Source organism: Larus michahellis, chromosome 1 (genome assembly GCF_964199755.1).
Source record: "Larus michahellis chromosome 1, bLarMic1.1, whole genome shotgun sequence".
Taxonomy (NCBI): Eukaryota; Metazoa; Chordata; class Aves; order Charadriiformes; family Laridae; genus Larus; species Larus michahellis.
The window spans coordinates 141,268,490-141,289,715 of NC_133896.1; the positions used below are offsets into that span (position 1 = coordinate 141,268,490).

A 21,226-nucleotide genomic window follows, 5' to 3' on the forward strand; every position below is an offset into this window, starting at 1 on the left:
TTCATTTCTATATTTAAAGCAAGTATACATACATACATATATATGTGTGTGTGTATATATATGTATGTGCTTATGATGGTCTAAAATTCCTGTTTTCTACTTACAAGAAAGGAATGTAGAGCCTGGGCAAGCACCAGAAATACGGCTTTTGATAGTCACTGTGCACAGACCTATATTTGACATTAAAATGCCCAACTACAGGAAAAAAAATCCTAAATAATTTCTGCAAACACAAATGGTTTACTCAGTATCACACTCTAACAAATAGCTCCTAAAACAAATCAAAAAAGATGAGGAAAGAATTACTCTGTTTTTCAGATTCTTACTTGGCTTCTGAGAGAACTTCGTACACCAACAAAAAAAAAAAAAAAAAAAAATTGTTTCTCATCTACTTCTTACAGACAGGCAGCTCCTCTTTTGTTTGCAAGCACAAAGCATAAGAAGAGAAAACCAAAACACTTTTCTGAAAACAAAAAAGCTCAGCAATGGAATTCAATGCTCAGATTTTAATTTCCAATTTCATTTAAGAAACTACCCATTATGGAAGACAACTGTTCCTTCCAAACCATAGATATGCTGCTCTCCTGCACCCAAATTCTTGTCACATATCCTCATGCTCTGCACTTAGAAAACATAACAGGCATGAGTCCAAACTGAAACTGGTTCAGAGCTAAAAATTATTTGCCATCCCAGGCACTATGGTGCAGTCTCAGTCCTGGGTAAGTTCTAGGATTCACTATTAAAATTATTATTCAAATTAAAATGATCCTGGAAATAGCAATGGAACTTTTTTCTTTTTGCCTCTCTTCTCCAGTGACATTTTAGAATATTTATAGTTAAATAATAATTCTAACAAACAATAATAATTCCATCAAAATTTAAAAACAAACTAGAATAAACTGGAAAGTTCTAGAATCAGCTTTAATGTCTTCATATCCATTTTTAAAACATTTCAAACAATCTGATTAGTCAAACTCTTGTTCAGCTATTTATGTTTTCTGGAAGTTTTCCTTTCAGTTTCAAGTTTACAGAAAGAAGTTATAACCAACATAAATATTGCTAGAGTCTTACGTTTCCAATCAAAAATTATGCAAAAAAACCCACAACACAATAAGGAAAAGGTGTGATCGTACCCACAAGCAAAGCTATGGATGAGCAGGCTTCGCTCCTGTATTTTCTCAAGCAATTTTTTCTCAAGCACGGCTGATATGGGACCCCTGCAACACTCCAGCTGCTGACAGGGGGGTTATTCTTTTCTAAAGAGGCATTCATGTGCATGGATGGACAAGAACAAGCCATGTCAGACTCTGTACACTGAAAGACAATCTAGTTAAAATCTGGAAGCCCATTGTGGCTGTATTTCACACTACAGCCTTATTTTCACATTGCAAATGGATCCTGCCATTCGTCAGAAGACACAGCAGCACACAGAGAAATGCTTTCTTATTGCCCTCCCTGCCTCCCACCAAATCCTCCCCATCTAAAAACATCTTTTTGCTCATGTTTCCAAATATCACTCACCATTATTAATGGCTCAGAGCTAACAAAGAGATGCCTCAGCAAATACCGCCGTTACCACTACCAGGAAAGTCCATCCTCCCTCACGCCTTGCAGAGTCTATCAAAAATTCACGTTGCCATCAGCAAGTCCTTGATAAAATACAACAAAATGCAATTACAGATCTTATTTTATGTCACAGGAATTGAACTTCAGCCCTACGCTGCTGATGCTGCAAAGGACCCTGCATCCTTACAATACTAGGCAGCTGCTTCCCCGTGTGTCCCTCAATGAAGCCTCCAGAGGCTAATTATCTCCACTACGTGTTTGTCAATAGAGCTTTTAAAAGTCTACACAAGGCATCAGGTTCCAAGACAGAGAACTGTAACTGTCGGTGGTTCTTGCCTACCACAGATGCCTGTTCAAGCTTAACACATCAATGCCCAACCTTTATGCTCAGTAAAATTCATGCTCCTGAAGTGGGGAGCTGGAACCGTCACCCTGCAGTGGGATAGGAATATGGGCCTGGGTTGATGAATTTGCCCTTTTTTTTTTTTTCCCCAGCACTTTGTCAAATAAACTCTATTCCAGTTTGCAGAATTACTGTGCTCAATCTTTATAAAGAAATGTTCTCCATTGTAGATTTGTTATGGTTCAGCACTTTGGCTCAGAGCAGAAATGAAATACGAGCATAGAGATGTAAATAACTGCACTTTAGCACTGCCAGACAGTTAGGAGGTATAGCTCATCAATATATATATAAAAAAAAAAAAAAAGAACAAAACAATTTGGCTCCAGAGGTGATTTTTTTTTTCATGGATTAAGTATTTAAAACTTAAGAAGTCAAAAAATAATTCCCAATCCCACCAACAAGGCATGTGTGTATGTTTGTGTATATGCACATATATATAAAAATATATATTAAAAGAATATATAAAAGTAATCCCTTGATACTAATTCCTTTCTGAAGAAGCTGACCTTTTCCCCCAAGAACCCTCAAGGAAAGTTAATACTTTTTTCCTCCATCTAAAGTGGAAATGCACCAGAAGACAGAAAAAACACAATCTACGAAAAATACACCAGTTTAAGTTGCAAATGCATATTGGCTTCATCTGGTTATGCCACCAGTGTTTGGAAAGGAACCTTTCTTTCCATTCATTACCTTGTTCCTTATTTTATATTTGCTATCTCTGTCATCTCTCAGCTCTAATACATTAAGAAGTCCCCCCACTCCTTTTCCTTGGATCCATTATCCTCATCATCTGCAATTTAATCTGACAAGAAGTCCTTGGAAAAGCAGAGCAGAACATCACAGCTGGCTGTTGTTTTTACAGAAAAGACATCACCACGGCTTCAATCCATCCTCTGAAAGAGGCAATAAGCCACAAGCTCACCACATACAGTGGATGCACAGATGAAAGGAAAGCTTATGACAAGGGAAATTCAGAAATCAGTTGGGCCTCTATAACTTTGTATAAACTACTAATAGTTTTGCAGACTTGCTCAAATAATTGGTTTAAATATATTTTCGGCAAAAAGAAAACATCTTGAAGCTTTCAAGAATTCAACTGTGCAGAACAGTGATTTCTTTGGTATAACAGCTACCTATTTATAACAGGCATGGCTACAAGACTAAGAAAAGCCAGTTTCTACTTCATCATTTTCATATATTCCCCATTAGTGTTTTCTAGTGTCCCAGAAAAGGGGGCTGCACTCCAGAACACTGATATATGGTGTTTCACAGGGCCCAAGAGAGTATCAATAATTATATACACCCTAGCATGGTGCGACTTTAATTCAAAATGGAATTATGTTCAACATTTGTTTTCTGAGCACAGCACCCATTCAGTATTAATTTCATAGTTACCAAGACAGAGGAATAAAAAAACCCACCACTAAGTCCAGCCTATAAACTGCCACCTGTCCTGTAAACTTTTTTCCCCCTTTTTTAATAATTATTAAAATAGAAGGAAGATGACATTCATTAGAGGAAAATTTCCACCTACCACTAATGAACTATGTATCTGTGAAAAAAGACTGCATCTGGAAACAGTGTATGAAAAATCTCTGAAAAAAAACGTGAGAAGGCAGTAACTAAGACACATAAAATTTGCACTCCTTAACCTCCTATTATACTTCAAAATATAGCTAATCTAGAGCACACTGTACACAAAATACTCTGCAAAATCTAAAACATCCTCACCACACAACAATTTAGTGCAGGGTTTTTTGGCAGAGCCCTTTCACATGAACTAAGTGCTCCCTCACATTACCTCTGGGTTGCCTACGCAGGAAATTCATGAAATTTGAAATACCAGCTCTAAATGGCACCAAGTCACTGAATCCCAATGAGATGCTCTAGTGACTACAAATAACTAGAAGTATCACAGTTCAGATCACTCTATAGACCCAGGGGATTGAAGGAGGTGATAGAAGATTATTTTACTGACCCTATACCATGGCTGGACCCGCCCTGCCCCCCACCTTAGTGGAAGTGCCAGCTGCTCTCATGAACTACACTGATGTTCCTGTTGCCCCAGCCAGAGGGGGCTTCTCTGCATCTGGCCAGCTGCCAGTTGCTCAATTTTTGAAGCAGAAGGGCCGCACACCGCTGCTGTCATAGAATCATAGAACGCTTAGAGTTGGAAGGGAAGACCATTTAGTTCCAATCGCCCTGCCATGGGCAGGGACACCTCCCACTACACCAGTGGGTTGTTCAAAGCCTATCCAGCCTGGCCTTGAACACTTCCAGGGACGGGGCCTCCACAACTTCCCTGGCAACCTGTTCCAGTGCCTCACCACCCTCACAGTAAAGAATTTCTTCCTAATATCTAACCAAAATCTACCCTCTTTCAGTTTAAAACTTTTCCCCCTCGTCCACTCCCTGATAGAGTCCCTCTCCATTTTTCCTGTAGGCCTCCTTTGGTACCAGAAGGCCGCTATAAGGTCTCCTCCCATCTTGTGGAGCCAGAGGTTGCACAGTGCTGTCGTGGGACTCACAGCTGCCAAGATCACTTGTTCGCCATGAGTAAGGCAACTTAACTGTAGTATGTGCTTGAAGAAGTTTTGATATTTAATCAACAGCACATACATTTTAAAAACATCTTTTGGAAACCTTCTTTCTAAAATGACAGACGTGTATTAATTATTGTGCTCCTAAGACGATATTCATTCCCACGACTGTATTATGCAAAAATGGAAATATTTCTGAAATTCAGATTTACAGCAAATGCTATGGTCTCTTTTCATCATTTCCCCTACAGTATTGAAGAAAAAAGTACCCTTGAATGTTAAAAACATGCTTTTGTGTTAGCTCACTACTTCCATAAAACCAGCATATATATTTTATAGCTTAAAAATCACCACTTGGCTAATTTCTATATTTAAATCTTCAACCAAAAGCACAATGGTATTTATGACACCAGAGTACTTAAGTATGTTACAGGCTGCTACTATAAATCATTGCACTTCAATGGGTCCGGATAGCAACTGTTTGAACACAGAAGAGAGAGTTCCTGCAGACCTTCCTTTTCAGAGGGGTCTCGCACGGTACCTCCAGCACCCCAGGCAGCTCAGCTGGGACTCCTGCAAACCTCGCCCTTGCGCAGACCTATTGCTACGTGGTCTACCAGCATTTACACACATTTAAGGGCAGCCAACACCAAACTTATTATGCTGTCAACTATTTTCAAGCTTTTGATGCACCATTCAAGCTATAACTCTTGGATTGTTCAATACCTTTCCCTTTTATGTGCTTGGGATTTTTGGTTGGTTTCTGTCTTTGAAATTAAAAAATTGTAGTGACGGGGGATCAAAAATTGCAACAGAAAAAAAACCAACACAATTTTATAACACTTTTCTGGGCTTGAGCAAACTCCTCTTTTCACAGGGTAGGCATTTTACTTTGTATAGCCTCACTGAAACTGAGAAATCAAACTTGTTTCAAGATACGGCACCATAAACAGCCACAAACTTTTCATGAAATGCTGTCCCTTTTGCAATAAACATCCTTTTTTTCTTGTTCTCCTTTTCCTTTTATTAAGTATTTGATAACAGTTGTTAAAATTATTAGAAATTGATTTTCATTTAGCACTGAATATGGCATCTCTTTCTGCTGCCAGCTCCTGAAGTTGTGTAACAGTTTTCTCAAGTAATTGACAACTGGAGAACCCTACAATCTGCTCAACAAGTGTAATAAGTTTGTCCAGATCTTCTTTATAAACTAAAAATTTATTTCTCTACAAAAAGATTTTTTAGAAGTGTACGCACATACACGCACAAGAAAAGCATTCATTTATTTATGACCTTTCAATTAACTTTATGCTTTCTTCTCCAAGCCCAAAGCTAATCCTTAATATGGAACTGACATTTACATTTTCTGCATCTTAAATGTTGAGTGGGGAAAAGTCTAACAAAACAAGACAAAAACCATGACTAAAACCAAGGATTTTCGAAGACCAAGAAAAATATGATGTAAGACAACCTGATCTGCAACAAGAATTTCATTGTATTGCTGCTACTTTCCATGACACCTATAGCCTTATCCCTTTGATACACATGAACATGAACTTCAGTGACCTGCTTTCATTGACAAATAACCTTTCAATTTAGTCAAAACTCTACTTAAAAAAATATTGAGTTGTAATTGCCCTTTAATTTCATTCCCAGCATTTTCTAATAGCATCCTCCTCAATGAAATTCGACTGATGTACATTGCATATACTCAACTAAATGTACAATCCAGTAGTCTAATATGAGTCCATCAATTCCAGGACCTTGTTTCTTCATCACAGAGTAATAGTAACACTCTAAAACCAAATGAAATTACAATCCTAAATGGTTCTTCAGGATCTCAAAGGAAGAATCTTCATCAACCACCGAGGCTCTTGCGCCGGAGCTCTCTTCCATGGAAGCAGCTGTCCCCAGACATGGAGCTACCTTTCTTTCCCTAAAAAAACCTCTCTTCCCTTGAAGGGAGAGGGTTCCCTTGAGAATAGCTGGGCAAAAAGGCAAGTTGTGGACACCTCCAAGCTGCCTGGCCAGTCACCAGAAAGAATCAGGGCTGAGCCCACTCTTTCTCGGAGCACGAGCACAACTTTCAGCCTTTACTCTCTATGCAGCTGTAGATTTTCACAAGATCTACAAGTTTAAAAAGACCTCTAGTTCCCTGCCGGAAGGGTGGAAAAATGGCCAAAACCTTCCCAAATTACTCCATCTTAAACAGAAAAAGCAACTTCAAATACCACCTCAATTATTACTATTGTCTCCATTTGCAATATTTCCCTTCTTGAACTAAATTGTAACTAGGAAAAAAGTGTATGTTAAGAATACTCAGTAAATTACTATTTCATATTATTTTTCTAGCAATATCTGTATTTTCCCTGAACTAGAGCTTCTGAAAACCACTGAGTCGCCAGCTATCCTCAACATCCCAGCAAGAGTGAAGATTTTTTTTTTTTTTTCATCTGCAAAATGAGTAAGCTACTGACTAAATTTAACATAAGAGCACTCTTTTCCTTGGAGTCTGCCTTTGTATTCAGTAGGCATCCATCAGAAGCAGACATGGTACTTGCATTTACAATGTAAGCATACAAACACCAACATATAAACTTGCTGTGAAAGCAGACTATTATAAATGGACAATTTCATGGGCATCAGCAGCAAAGTTCCACTTTCCAAAAGATAATGAAGAACCCTTCCCAAAACAAGTTTAACTCTGATTTTCTTTACATCTTCTCTAATGTACCAGTTTATGTCTTCTCTGGGACAGCTCAGTCATATCCTCTATAAATGGCTACCTCTTCTATCGCCATCCTGAAACTATACAGGGACAACCCCACAGCCCCTCTGACATTTCTCTACCAACGAGTGAAAGGCTGCACTCACTCACAGGTGGTGTGTACATTATAATATACCCGGAAATATTCTGTACCTTCTCTGAGAAAGTTGAATACTGTAAATATTGATTGAGAACTGACTGACAGCTCTCCTAGAATGCAAATGTTTGAAGTGTTCAACAGTGAAAGATGGACATGCAGAGCTGCTGACTGACTGGTTAGTTTTTTATTATTTCAGAATTAGAGCTCTCTGAGCTTATCAGAAGAAAAAGCTAATTAATGCTATTGCAGAAAAATGGTATGTCATCATCTTCGTCTTTTTTACAAGTAGTCAGAAGAAAGGAATAATTCTAATTTACTGAAATTCAGTGTTAAGATTTAATTGTTAAATACTGTTCAAAGGTTAATTCAAATTTTAAACTCCATTCTCTATTTGGATTCTGGACAAGCAAAAAGGAACCGTCTGCCTGTGCAAAGCCAACAACACCCATTTTGGTGAAGGAACGGGACTTCAGTGGTGACATGACAAACAACGTATCCCTCAGAAGTAAACAAAAGCATTAATCATCAGATTTCAGAAGAACAAGAAGCTATCTTCTGGTACTGAAAGTTAATTAATATTTAAGATAATACTGGGGTTCTACTCCCAGTTTTCAAAGAATATAAAATGGGTTGATTAAAAAAAAAAAAACAAAAAACACCACCACCAAAACAAACAAAAACCCCCAAAACTACAACAACAACAACCAAAAACAGGCATCCCCTCCAAACTTACATGAATTTAACAGCGTAAGATTGAATGCACTCAAGAGGCACTGTGCGTATGGGATAGGAAGAGGTTGTCCAGTCTAGGAAACAGTATCTTTCAGCCTTTCAACCAGTACTGGAAGTGGTGCAAGTCTCAACTGGCATCACTTCTTTTCACCACCACAAACACTGGCACATTACACAGTTGCCCGTCATTCTGCACCAAGCAACAAACATAGTCAAATCCAGAGCATCTGATAATTATGGGGGCAACAAAGCCATCCCTTGGACCGTAATAATTCAGTAGGCTTCATGTCGTGCCTTTTTCCATAGCAGCCTCTTTCACTGGAAGCTGAACGTAACATCTAGGGTTTTCACAACAAGCTGCTGAAACAGAGGTAGCAGGGGAGAGTGTTGGAACAAATCTTTGTGGGACTGAATAAACTGTGTGCTGCTCACTTAACACTTTCATGCAAACATATAATCAAACCACGCCTTCTGGAAACCTATTTAACAGATACTTGGGAAACTCACAGAAAGCATTTACCAAGGTCTGGAGCATATTTTACAGTCATATGATTCCAGGCTTACTCTGATTTCCAGTGTCACTGCAGTCTATACAGTACACACACACACAACCCAGTGCAATACTGTTTTTCCTGTTCCAAAAAAATCCAAACCAAAACCACATTCCAGTACTGAAATGCTATATAGCCTTCATAAGTTTACTTACTGATGCATAGTTTTCTACCAGTAATGACAGCAGGACCACTTGGCTTCTGCCATGCACCCAAGACCACTAATGCAATCAAATTGTCCAAGCACATAAAGAACATGTCATCGCATACAGCAGCTCTACAGTAAATCATCCAAACGGAGCAGTCAGCCCCCAGGTTAGTTGCATGTGAGAGCATGTTATTCCTATAGGAATCTCTGATCCAAAATGCCCACGGAAGAATGTCTAAGCCAGCTGAAGACAGTGCCACTCACACAACTACTATACATGTCTCTTTCACATAGACCAATCAAAACCAGCTCTTGACACCATGTCTGTAGCATATATTTACATATAAAATACATACACACACTGATTTTTTAAGTAATTCACTCTTATTTTGAACATTTTCTCAGGGCGACAACTCCCTTGAGCAAACATTGCAGACTACTTTCACTAAACAAGCAAGACTTCACATCCAGGAACACAAGGTTTCATAGTTGTCTTCCAAGACATTTTATTCTATCTTTGAGAAATACAGGGAAAAATAAATACAGAAATAATAAAAATAATAAATCAGCATTAAAGCCCTGAAAAGGGTGCCTTCAAAAAAGAAAGAAAATAAAAACAGAGAGAGAGCGGGCATGCAGAGATAGAGAAGGAAAAAAAGCCAACACCTCAGGAGCGTTTATAACACAAGACTTTCCTTAATGTTTAAGACACTGTTAAACAGATGCCCTGCTGAAATAGTGAAGGCATTAATTCTGATATTCATCTATATACGTAGGTGATGGTGGTCTTGTGTGTGTATATTGCAGGGTGGGAGAATTAAGCAAATAATTCGGAATAGCATAAAAATTCCTTGGTTCTTATAAATCTCTTCACTGTGAGAACAATGCAAGATTAAATCTAGTGTGCACGTATAGCCTTACTTCTTCTTTCTATAATTAACTGGTGATGCTTTTAAAATATGCCTAAGGCACTGCAAGATAATGCTGTGCTTCGCCTAAAAGAGTGACTCTGACTCTCCTCCACGCAGCCACTCAGTGCATTAAAGAGAAAATTGGCAAGTTTGGGTTCAGTGAGCTCTACGCTATTTTTGAAAGCGCAAACAAAATAATAGAAACAAAACATTTATAGTGAAGTCTATTTTTAATTATTTTTAATAAATGTTCTGGTTAGTAAATGCTGTTATCTACTTTCGCATTTACTACAGCTCTCAGCAAAGTTAAAGCTGCAGTGCTGTCAAACAGAGAGAGAAAGGGAAAGGACACAGAGAAGGCACATCCTACCCTCTTTTATCTGCCAGCAAAATACAATCTAACTATCCTCAGATATAAAAACAACACACTGAGTTACTTATGAAGATCTAAACTTTATTGTAAAAACAGCCTTAGTTTGATGTAATCCTGACCTGTGCTATGCAGCCATCCGAAATCTTGCCAATGATGCTTTCACCACCTTCAATGCACACGGTCAGCAAATAAATATCCAATAAACAGCAGTTTAAACAGCAGACAGCTTAACCTTTCTCCTGTCTTTAAAAAATACCAGATTGTTCAATGTTTTCTCAAGACTCTTTTACGAACATTCAATTTGAATGAGCCAGTGCAAATGCACCGTTCATCCTCTCGTGAGAGGAGGATGCATTTACGTGAAACATGAGGAGAATGCCTAATGCTGAAAGATACTCTCTGCATCCTCAATGAGATTTTATTACAGGGCTCTCTTTCTTCTTACTGGCGTGTCTCAACATACCTGCAACCATTCTACTTCTTTTATGGCCACATGCTATCTGTACACTTGTATTTACGTTCAGTACTCTATGGGAACACTATATATCACACGTGCATTATAAGCCAATTGGGGCAATTTTAAAAATAATCAACACTGCCACTCCAAGCCCTGACGTGCAATACTGACATAAAAAAAATATTCTGCTAACATTGCATACAGCTAACTTTCTGGTTATTAACAATCAGATTTTAAAACTATTTTGGAATCCAAAAGCATTAAGGGCATGGATTTTCAAACATCCTAAAGCTAAGTCTATTTTATAAACTAGCTCTATGATCCCCAGAGGAAAACCTGGTAGTTTAATTAAAAATACAAACAAGTTTTTAACTAAAAATAGTTATGCTGTCTATTGTATCAGAGCTTCATGTGGCAGAAATCTATAATTTCTGAACTTGTCAGCAAAAATGTATAGGTTAAGATCTATTCTAAAAACCCAAACAAACAAGAAACAAAAAGCAAACGACAAAACTATAACCAACTTCCTAGAGCCTGCAATCCTTTAAAGAAAATTACTAGTGCAACTGTAATTTTTAGTTAAAGAAACTTTACAAAAGGAATAGCTTTTACTGAGATCCTTGAGTATCTTGGGCTGTGACAACTCGATTTCACCAGCTTTGATAAATAATAAAAGAGCCTGGCAAACATTCAGTTTTTCTTGTCCTCCACCTACATGGTTCTACAGTTCCTATCGATACATTATTTATATTTCAGGAGCATTCTCCACACAGTAATTGCGTTGTACACCATAAGGAAAGAAGTCTCTGTTGCAAAGATCTTCCATTCCAAGACAGCAAGGAAGGAAAAGGTTATTCTTCCTAGTCATAATGAAAACGCACGATACAAGTAATGAGACAGACATGCTGCCATTCTAAATGAAAATGTCTTGGAAACATTGAGTTCAAGAAAAGTGCTGTCTATGGCCGTGTCTTTCACTAATCACTATCGTCTTTGTTAGAACCATAAAAGTTCAATAAAATGAAGCCTTAAAAATGTAACATTCAGCAGTGGAGTAAGATTCTAAAAAGAAAATATTGTGGAAGTTTTTCTCAGAGTCCTTCTATTCTATCTACCATTGTTGATGCCATTCCATTATGTACTTATCTTTTTAGTGGAGAAAAGAAGATAACATCATGTAAAGACAGCAATCCGCCTTTTTTTTGGAAATAAAGACAAGAAACCTCATTTCTTTCTGTTTAATCTCCAATGGAATCTGCAATAAGAGCATCTCCAGACAAAGGCAAAACCAAGGCAACTCTATTCCAGAAAAATTGTAAATTTAAGGACACAATTTTGGAAGCTTAAGCTATGACAAAGTAATGCTCTCCAGAGAATTATGTTAATTATAGATCATAAACATAAATATAGCATTTTCAAATTGAAAGGCAGAGTAATAAACTACGAGCTATTCTTGCATGAACCAAGATTTAATTTTTCTACCTTCTGGCTTCATCCTGAGTTTTTATGCAATATATACTCATGTTGGCAAAGGCTCATATGGTTAGTTAGTTACACCTAAGGTAGTTAAGTGCATAAGTGTTTGCTGAACAACCAGTCCTCCTACACTTTCATTTGGTAGCTTTCCCCCCCCCCCCATTTTATTGATTGCGGTTCACACTTCCAATGAAGAATTAAAGTATCTTCCTTCCGTATAGGCAGAGTTGCTGATTCCATGTGCACTGTACCTCCATACTCTTTTAAGGAAATGCCTACCTGGTGGGGAAACAGATCATCAAGGGCATTCTACGTAGCAGTGCAACTTTCATATTTTTGCTTATTCAACATTTAATCACCTATTAGTGCTTTTCACTATCAGCCAGTTCCCTGTTTGTTCCTATTTGAAACAAATTGCTGCAAGTTAATTATTGCCTCTTCAAATATGGGGGGTTTGTGGTTTTTCGATATGGAGGTTGGGTGAAAACTTAAGGCGTCCACTTATCAAACACCCGCCTTTCCCCCCAGATGAACAAGAGGGAAAAACAAACAAACAAAAAAAAACCCCACCACCAATAACACAAGAAAAATAATGAAAACTAAAAAAAAAAAACAAAAAGCCCAGACAATAAAAATATTCCCTTCTTCCCTATCTGAAGTAGAAGACAGACTGAAGAACATACATTCCATCTGATGGAAATTAAATCTGCTGAAGGCTACTGACCGCAATACAACTTAATTAACATTATAGATATGAGATAAGACACGTGTAAGGAGGGAAAAATCTAAGAGCTGAAAGAATGTCAACTACCTGGTAGTTCAATATTTGATTTGTTCATTTTTATTCTGAGCTAAGAAGTCACCCTTCTTTCTAGTATGTCCCTCACTGAATAATTCTAGGAAAAGTAACAGGAGTTTTGTATTCAGATCAAGACTTTTCTATTTTGCCTACTGAGGAAACTCCTCTTTTCAACTGCTTTACTTCTAGTCATAACAAGCAGAGAGGTGCAATAAGGAGGCACCTCGAACCTTATTCAGAGGTTCCTCAAACTGGAAGCATGACCTATGTGCACAATACAGCAGTTGTTCTATTATTGCAAGTTCCATTTACCCCACTTGAACCAACCGAGTTAAAACCTCTAAATCAGTCCTCTTTTCTGTTATTAATTCTCAAATGGAAGTAAAACAGGGACTAAACCCCTTCATGACTTTCAATCTCTGTCACATAGCCATGCTTGTTCTCTGCAGAGGGCCCCAGCCATGGCCCAGTTTCATTCCGGGTCACATACCATCTTGTGCAACAACAAATAAGCGAATAAGATCACAATTTCCTATTTGTATCAACCAAGGATTCCACCAAACGCAGCACCAGCTGCATGCTTGTCTGCAGAAACTCAAAAGATTATGTTGACTGCCTATAATCGCCACCCAGTTAACAACAAAACTCAACTTCAAGAATATATGTACTGATGGTTCATACAAAACCTTAACAAAATATATAGGAGCAGAGGGTGGGGGAAGTAACCAACCAGTTCTCATGCTTCAGAGGAATAACCCCAAACATCAATCATACACGTAGAAATTTGTTACTGGAAGATGACCAAATCAGAGTGAATGCTCTACCAAATGTAAACAGAAAGGACTGCACAAAGACTTCTCCAAAAAGGTGATCTTGGAAAGCACTTCTTCAAAAGGCAATACAAAGTATAACCTAAACTAGCAGAGAAAACTAAGCTCACCATTTTTTAAATCTATATTAATCTACATTAATTCTCATACCTCTGATAGAGGTTGTCTATCTAGGGGCACATGTCCAGACAGGTCTGATTTACTACAGGGTGATTGTTCAAAAACATGAAGAGGAGACCAGGTGACAGCACAAACCAAAGCAAAACAAAGGCTTGCAAGGCGACATTTACAGCTGTTTGTGAGTTTAAGGACCATAAATTTCAAAAAACAACTTACTCATCAAAATCCCACTGAATTTCAACAGCACCTAGACATGTTACTCTCTGAAACACCACAGATTTTAACTTTCAAGTGCATTTTCCTAGCCATAAATAGGACTGGTTAGAGTGAAAGTCACTCTACTACTGTATACCTATCCAAATCACACACATTTTGGAAGCATCTAGTTCCTCAAGACAATAATGCATTCACTCTATTTCTTCACTTTACCCAAGATAAGAGTCCAATAGAGGTGAGAAGCTGGATGTAAGTAGTTAGTTATACATCAACTGAAAAGCAAAAGGTATGACAGACTTCTTTCTTATGTTCCTGATTCATAAATCAGCAGTGGAACTACGGTAACTCACACCAGTCAGGATTTTCCACTTTACCATGAGTATCCAGAAAAATGGCTCTTCTCTATACATAGTTTACATAGCAAAATGTAACCCTTCTTTATTTGTAACTCAGTTTTTTCTGGTCTTAATCTTTGTGGAGAAAAGCCTAACAATGTTAGGTTTTGGAGTCTGAAAAAACAAAGTACCAGCCAAACTTTCTATCAAAATAAAAGTGGTTATAAAACTTCTTGGAAAGAACAGGGGAATGAAGCACAGGACTTAAGCACAGAAACTTATTTAGCATCAATCTTGCATCTAGTAGTAAAGGTTCAGTACCAGTCTATACTACCAGCTTACCTTAGCAGTACTTAGTAGTAGTACCAGCTTACATTAGTAGTAATATAGAATGGGAGAGAGGATTTCCAAGTCCATCATCCTCACCTTGCCAGACCACTGTCCCCAAGCTATCTTTAAAAAGAAAGGGCCAGTAAATAAGACACAGTAAGCCTATGGCTTACATAAAGCCCTCCAAGTAAAGCATCTGCTGATATGCATATTAGAAATTTTCTCAATAGAGGGTTTTGCATGTTTGCACAGCTGTTATAGATAGATGCCGGCTGTCAATGCTACTTCAATAATTTATTTTATTTTTTAAATAAAGTGTACCACTACTAAATCACTGCCTTCTTCCCCTCCTCCTCTCCCAATTTGGTTCTCTGATTTTCACTTATTTGCATTCCTCTTCACCCTTAATTTCCTTCATCATTTAATATCATTCTCCATCACTTCTCCTAGTCTTTCCAACCCCTCCTTTTGCTATGTGATTTCTTCTTTTCTATTTTATTTTGTGGTTTCCTTGTACCTCGCTGTCTGCCAACTTGACTTCTTTCTCTTTTCGCTTCCCCTGCCGTTCGTAAGAATCATAGAATCAGAGAATATCTTGAGTTGGAAGAGACCCATAAGGACCATCGAGTCCAACTCCCTGCTCCTCACAGGACTACCTAACACTAAACCATAAGAGCGTCATCTAGATGCTCATTGAACCCTGACGGGCTTGGTGCCGTGACCACTACACAAAAACATGGCACGCTTCACAAATTTGCTTGTCATCCTTTCGCAGTGGCCATGCTAATCTTCTCTGTATCATTCCAATTTTAGTGTATGTGCTGCCAAAGCGAGCACAATTGGATATCCACTGGATGTCTCCTGTCCCTTTCCAATAACCCCAAATTAGCAGACCTGCTCAGATGACAGCAGCCTGTCTGGGGCTCATTCCGTCATCTTACCCACCATGCAGAAAGTGAAACCTCAGAGTTTGATCAATTTACCACCAGTGTTCGTAAAAACAGGAGATGAAGCAATTAAGGTATGTAACTATGGCTGTAACATACAGGCTCACAATGCTCTGAAGATCAAGGCATTCATAGCTAAAACACAGTAGCATAAAACTTCTTGTGGAAAACAACATTTCCTCTTATTAACAAAGAGCCCAAGGATTTAGATATTAGGAAGAAATTCTTTACTGTGAGGGTGGTGAGGCACTGGAACAGGTTGCCCAGAGAATGTTGTGGATGCCCCATCCCTGGAACTGTTCAAGGCCAGGCTGGATGGGGCTTTGAGCAACCCACCGGTGTAGTGGGAGGTGTCCCTGCCCATGGCAGGGGGGTTGCAACTAGATGATCTTTAAGGTCCCTTCTAACCTGAACCATTCTATGATTTGTACCATGACTGCCATGCCACTGTGGACTATGTCACTGCTGAACACACTATCACCAACTTCCTATTAGCAATCCTTCTTCCTATGAATGACAAAAACATGTCACCTTGTGAATTAACCCACCCTGTCCCTGTCCCCAGCAGGGTTACAGCACAGCAGCTCCCCAAAAGGCTTCAGAGGCAGTGGGTTAATGGATGGTTGCTGTCCCCATTGAGGTTCAGAAGGCTGATCTCCACCACCTTCAGTAGGATATTAATTACATTCTTCCTGGACCCAAAAATATAGGACTGATGTGGAACATCACTGGCTTTTCCCAGAACCCACTTCATTGATTAACTGTACTCACAGCTGTGAAGATCTTTTCAACATTCAGCTTAATTGTGTCTTTGCTGACACTTAAAGACCATTACTTCTTGAAGTGCTTATCATGGTCAGCCATCTAAATGTGTTTATTTTGCAGAACATAAATAAGTGATGCAACTAATCACAATGCAAGTGTTATGCATCTTCACAACATTTTTGTTGTCTGGCATAATGAGCAAGCTCAGAATAGGCACTTGACTGTTGGCATTGTCTCTCTTTCAGAGAACTTCCATTCATTTAGTAACTCCAGACTGGCAACTAAATCAATCATGAATGACCAAAACGCATCCCATCCACCAAAGCCACAAACCTTCATTTAGGCATATGCAGCTCAAAGTACACCCAAGCTCTCCTACTGAAAAGATTTTGGTTTTCAAGATTAAAATCCCTAACAGGTAGACCAGACAAGCTGCACACTTGAAAAATAAAATCAGTAGAAGTGGAGACTCTTACAATTGGCCTGTCGATAGCAACAGACAGATGAAAAAGGGGCTGACGGCAGACCAGCACACAGCTACCTCTCCACACAGCACACAAACCTGTGCCTGATGCTAAGAAAATAGTTTTGCACTCATGTTCACAAGTGCAGAAACCAACTATGAACTCCTTTTCTTTTCTGATGCTAAAATGGTACTAATTTAAATTTATAAGAGTATCTTTTTGCCAGAGAGGGAGAGAAGACCACTCTGTCAAGTTAAGCATTTTTTGATGTTCAGACTACCTCAGTTCTAGGCAACCAGGTTTGCTCCCATCTGAGCACAAAATCTAGTGAAGTGTTTCCCCCTGAGAAGACAGACAGCTCTCTGCTTTTTTGAGCTGAGAGCAGCTTCCTCCACTTAGGATGAAACTCCACACCGGCCAACCTTTAATCTTCTACTTACCATTCCACAACCTAAGCAAAGCAAGAGGCTGAAGGAAAATCAACTTATTTTCTCACCTCCTGGTGAGTCACAGCACCACTAGAAATGTAAAAAAAAAAGAAAATAAATAAAAAAAATTGTTTTATTTAATCCACATTTTCCTCAAGGCTACAGATCCTTTGGAAGTCCCTGAGCAATATTAGTTCTTCTCCTGCCCTCACTGCTACAGTATTATACAGTAACGTAGAGTTTGCCTAGTCTTCCTTAAAAGAGGTGAAACTGCCAACTGACAGAAAATCAACAGCCTTTGGTACCTATCCTGAACTCAGTCAAAACAAAGTGGGAGCTCGAAGCACTGCTGAAATGTACGAACTGTAGGAGAATATACAAAAAGTAGGGATCAGGAGAAAAATACAAACGTTTATGTTACTATGAAGGGCACAGAAGAAGACAAGCAGTTAAGCAGGAAGTCCATTAAGAAGTGAGTAATTCAGAAGAACACACATTCGAGTACAAAATGCAATTATTCAGACAGGAAAAAAGAATCAAAAAGTAATTATTATATTTTACAAAGGGAGAATAAATGCAACTGAATCACACTGTTCAGATCATTGTGGCTTGGGGTTTTGTGGTGTGGTTTTGTTTTGTTTTTCTTTAATCTTCACTAGTAGATCCTCATGCCCCCCCACGCCCTCTCAAATCAATCAAAAATAGTAATTAAAAAAAATTCCACTTCAACATCCCAATATGCCTGTGGGTAACACCACATACAACGTCATGGAAACAGTTAGCAGGAAAAAGGCCAGCTATCAAATAATTGACTGCTCAAAGCATGTACATTCAGGACCTGGGTCCTGGTTTCCTACAGGACAGAGACCTTCAGTAAATGCCAGTGTGCCATAAACATTATTGCACCAATTGATTTTAAAGACCAGATAAAAGCTATTGTCTGTGACAGACCAGGTAAGTCAAACAATCTGTGTTCAGGGACTACGCAAGCCACATTTGCACTTGAAATATTTTGACCTCCGTCCCACAGCCGCTCCCAGCGGAGGTCCAGCAATGAATACCAAAGCCTTTTTTCTCCTGCCTCTGCCCAAGTCTATACATGAGCTCCTGCATGTGCCCCCTTCTTTCACATTTAGAAACGAAAAACCATCTCCTCAGACCTCAGTAACAACCTCCAAACTTAACTGTCTGCTACAGGGTGAGAGAAAAAAGACACAACAAAATCTCTTCCAGCAGAAGCAGATTTGGTAGCCTTCAAGAAGCAGATGATGTAGCAAGATATAAGGACAGCGCTGTCACAATTTTAAATCGTGTGCAAATGTCAGAAGATGACAGACAAAGAGAAAAATAAGCACAAAACAGATTCATAAAATGTCAAGAGTCTTCCTGCAAACCAGATTACTGCAGGGCATGGGGCAAGCCAGCAGCAGGAGCACATGAGCTTAAAATACAGCAGCAGCCCATGAACTAGAGCAGCAATGATGCTCATCAACTCCATATACGCCTCATGATTATCTCTTCAGATCTCAGCAACACTTCCAGCAAAAAGCCCCATCCCAATAGAGCTCCCCCTTCCACGGACTCTGAACTTCATTTTCTCTGCAGCCCAGCACACCAGAATACTTCATAGTGTTTGTTTTGTTTTTAAATCTGGTCAAAAAATACTACACATGCAGAGCATCTTCTGAAGAATGCTGGTTCAGCAATCGACAGTTCAGTAATAAACAGCTGGACCTACAGCTTTTACTCCTCTAGTACAAGCGCTTATAAATCTTGGAAATAATTTTATTACATATTTCTTTACACTAGATATGCACTGGAAGCCAATTTTCTTCCAGTAATGCTTTTGGAGACAGTTCACTTTTCTTCCAAAAGTTCTATTAATCTTGTAAAAGAGAATAATAACCTGAATCCAACCAAATACAGTATAAAATATTTCTGCAGTTCAATATATTTTTAATTCTCTTTGATGTCTGAGCCACTGCGCATTCACTTTCATGATCATTTACACAATTAGGTTTAAAGAACACCACACATGCTAAGCTTCCACAGAAACTAAATTTAAAAACTAATTACCAATACGTATTCCCACCAAAACCTATAATACAAAAATGGTTCTCAGACAGATCAGAGAAGGTAACAGATAAGGTATTTATCTAGCCCAGAATACGGCAAAGGAGTTAGCAACCTGGGTAGCAAATCAAAGCAATAAGGCCTCAAAAATTGGAGTAATTCTGAACATTGGAACATTTGGAGAAGACTGGTGCTCTGCCAGTCACACCACGAACAGAGGAAGACAAAATTCATTAAATAAATTATTCATTAGTATTTAACAACTCAGCACTGGATCCAATATTTCTCTTTTGGCTAAGTAACAGTGCTACGAATCCATCCACTTGTAACTGCGCTGCTTAAAAAGTTAATGTCATTTATTGACAGGTTAATTTATATTGCCACCTTAATTAAAAAAAGATTATCTTATCACTTTCTGACTGAAATGAAACTGCAGGTGATTGGGAACAATGTACCTACAGGCTAATGAATGATTTGAAGCGATTCAGTGTCCAATTAGCACCAGCATCTGGTTTGGGGATATTTTTTCCCTTGCCAAAGCATTAGGCCTATATTAATTATACTTTTACTTAGTAGTAACAGAAAGTTTCAATCTTGATGTTATCCTTCAAGCAAAAATTCAGAAAATAAAATGGCCAGGACCCGGAACTCACACAAGAAGATGCAAACACATAAAGCAGTGGTAGGAAACCTTTCCTAGCCTGATTCCAACAGCTATCCCAACACAACACTAACTCAAAAAATGTGTCCCATGTGTCCAAGACACGGGAACAGCGGCCCACCTGCTTCCATCTGGAAGATGCTCTCTGAAGCCAGCTTCAAACTTTGCTTTGTCAAGAAGATGGCTTTTTGAAGCTTTTTAAACTAATCTTTGCCAAAAGAAAGGCAATTGAATAATCCACTGATCTTCAAGATTAAGCACAGCTGGGAGATTCAGGACAAGGGGACTTGGGGCGTATGGAGGAAGTATCCATTCTATGAATCTATGATACTTTGACTCATTACAGTCTCAGACCATGTGAGATGAGTGAACCAGCATTTGCCTTCTGCCTACATAGTAACACTGCATTTGGATTAGTCAAGCATAATTTCTGAAATACAATAGGTTTTTTTTTTTTTCCATAAAATATTCATCATTAACTTAGTTACTAACTCTCTAAGACCGTAACTATACAACTAAAATAAAAAATGAGACCAAGTATTTAAGTCCGAACCTGGCTTGGCATTTTAATACTGTGAGCATGGGTGGATTTAAGAATAACTCATTCGTGCGTTGTATGCCAGCTCTGTTATTGTTTAGGAAAGGTATAGTGTCATTTCCGTAGGGCACTCTTGCAACTACACCAGGCAAGAGATGTTAACTTGGTGTACCAGGCGGTTACTTGAGAACAAAACGAGTACTCATTCCTGGGAGTGAATCAGAAGTGGGGTCGATCTCTGCAGTTGCCAATATTTTGTTCCTTAATCCCAGACTCGTAACATTCACTGAATAAATTATTAAAGCAACTAGGAAAAAAACCCACCAAAATCCACAATCACAACAAAAAAACCAAACAAGTACCATCTTTGCTGTGTGATATTATCCTGTATCTTTTCCCCTTTTTATTATAAGCCTTGTTATCATTCTTTCTAACAGAAAATTATGAGAACTGCAACCAGCACTAATTTGAATCCAAATACTGGAAAGCTTCGCCAGAAGGCTTCAATGACCATACGTATGCTTCCACCTGAAAATCTACAGAAAAAAACCCCAACAACAAAATCATACTTTTGCTTCTCATGAATGCTCAATTTTAATTAAATGTCATCACTCCAACTAGATCGCACCTCATCTTTCTTTCGGAAGCAAGACAGAAAATCTGTGCTTCTGCCTCTTTTTAACAGAGCTTTAACTG

General features: G+C 38.6%; 1 protein-coding gene and 1 non-coding gene across 5 annotated transcripts in view; both read right to left on the bottom strand.

Moving 5' to 3' along the window:
* FRMPD4 (FERM and PDZ domain containing 4) overlaps nucleotides 1–21,226 on the bottom strand; it is a 304,950-nt gene that overhangs the window by 182,838 nt on the left and 100,886 nt on the right. The gene's annotated exons all lie outside the window — the stretch shown is intronic.
* LOC141738129 (U6 spliceosomal RNA) lies at nucleotides 15,385–15,491 on the bottom strand. Its single transcript, XR_012585308.1, has one exon. It is a non-coding gene; the product is annotated as a U6 spliceosomal RNA (small nuclear RNA).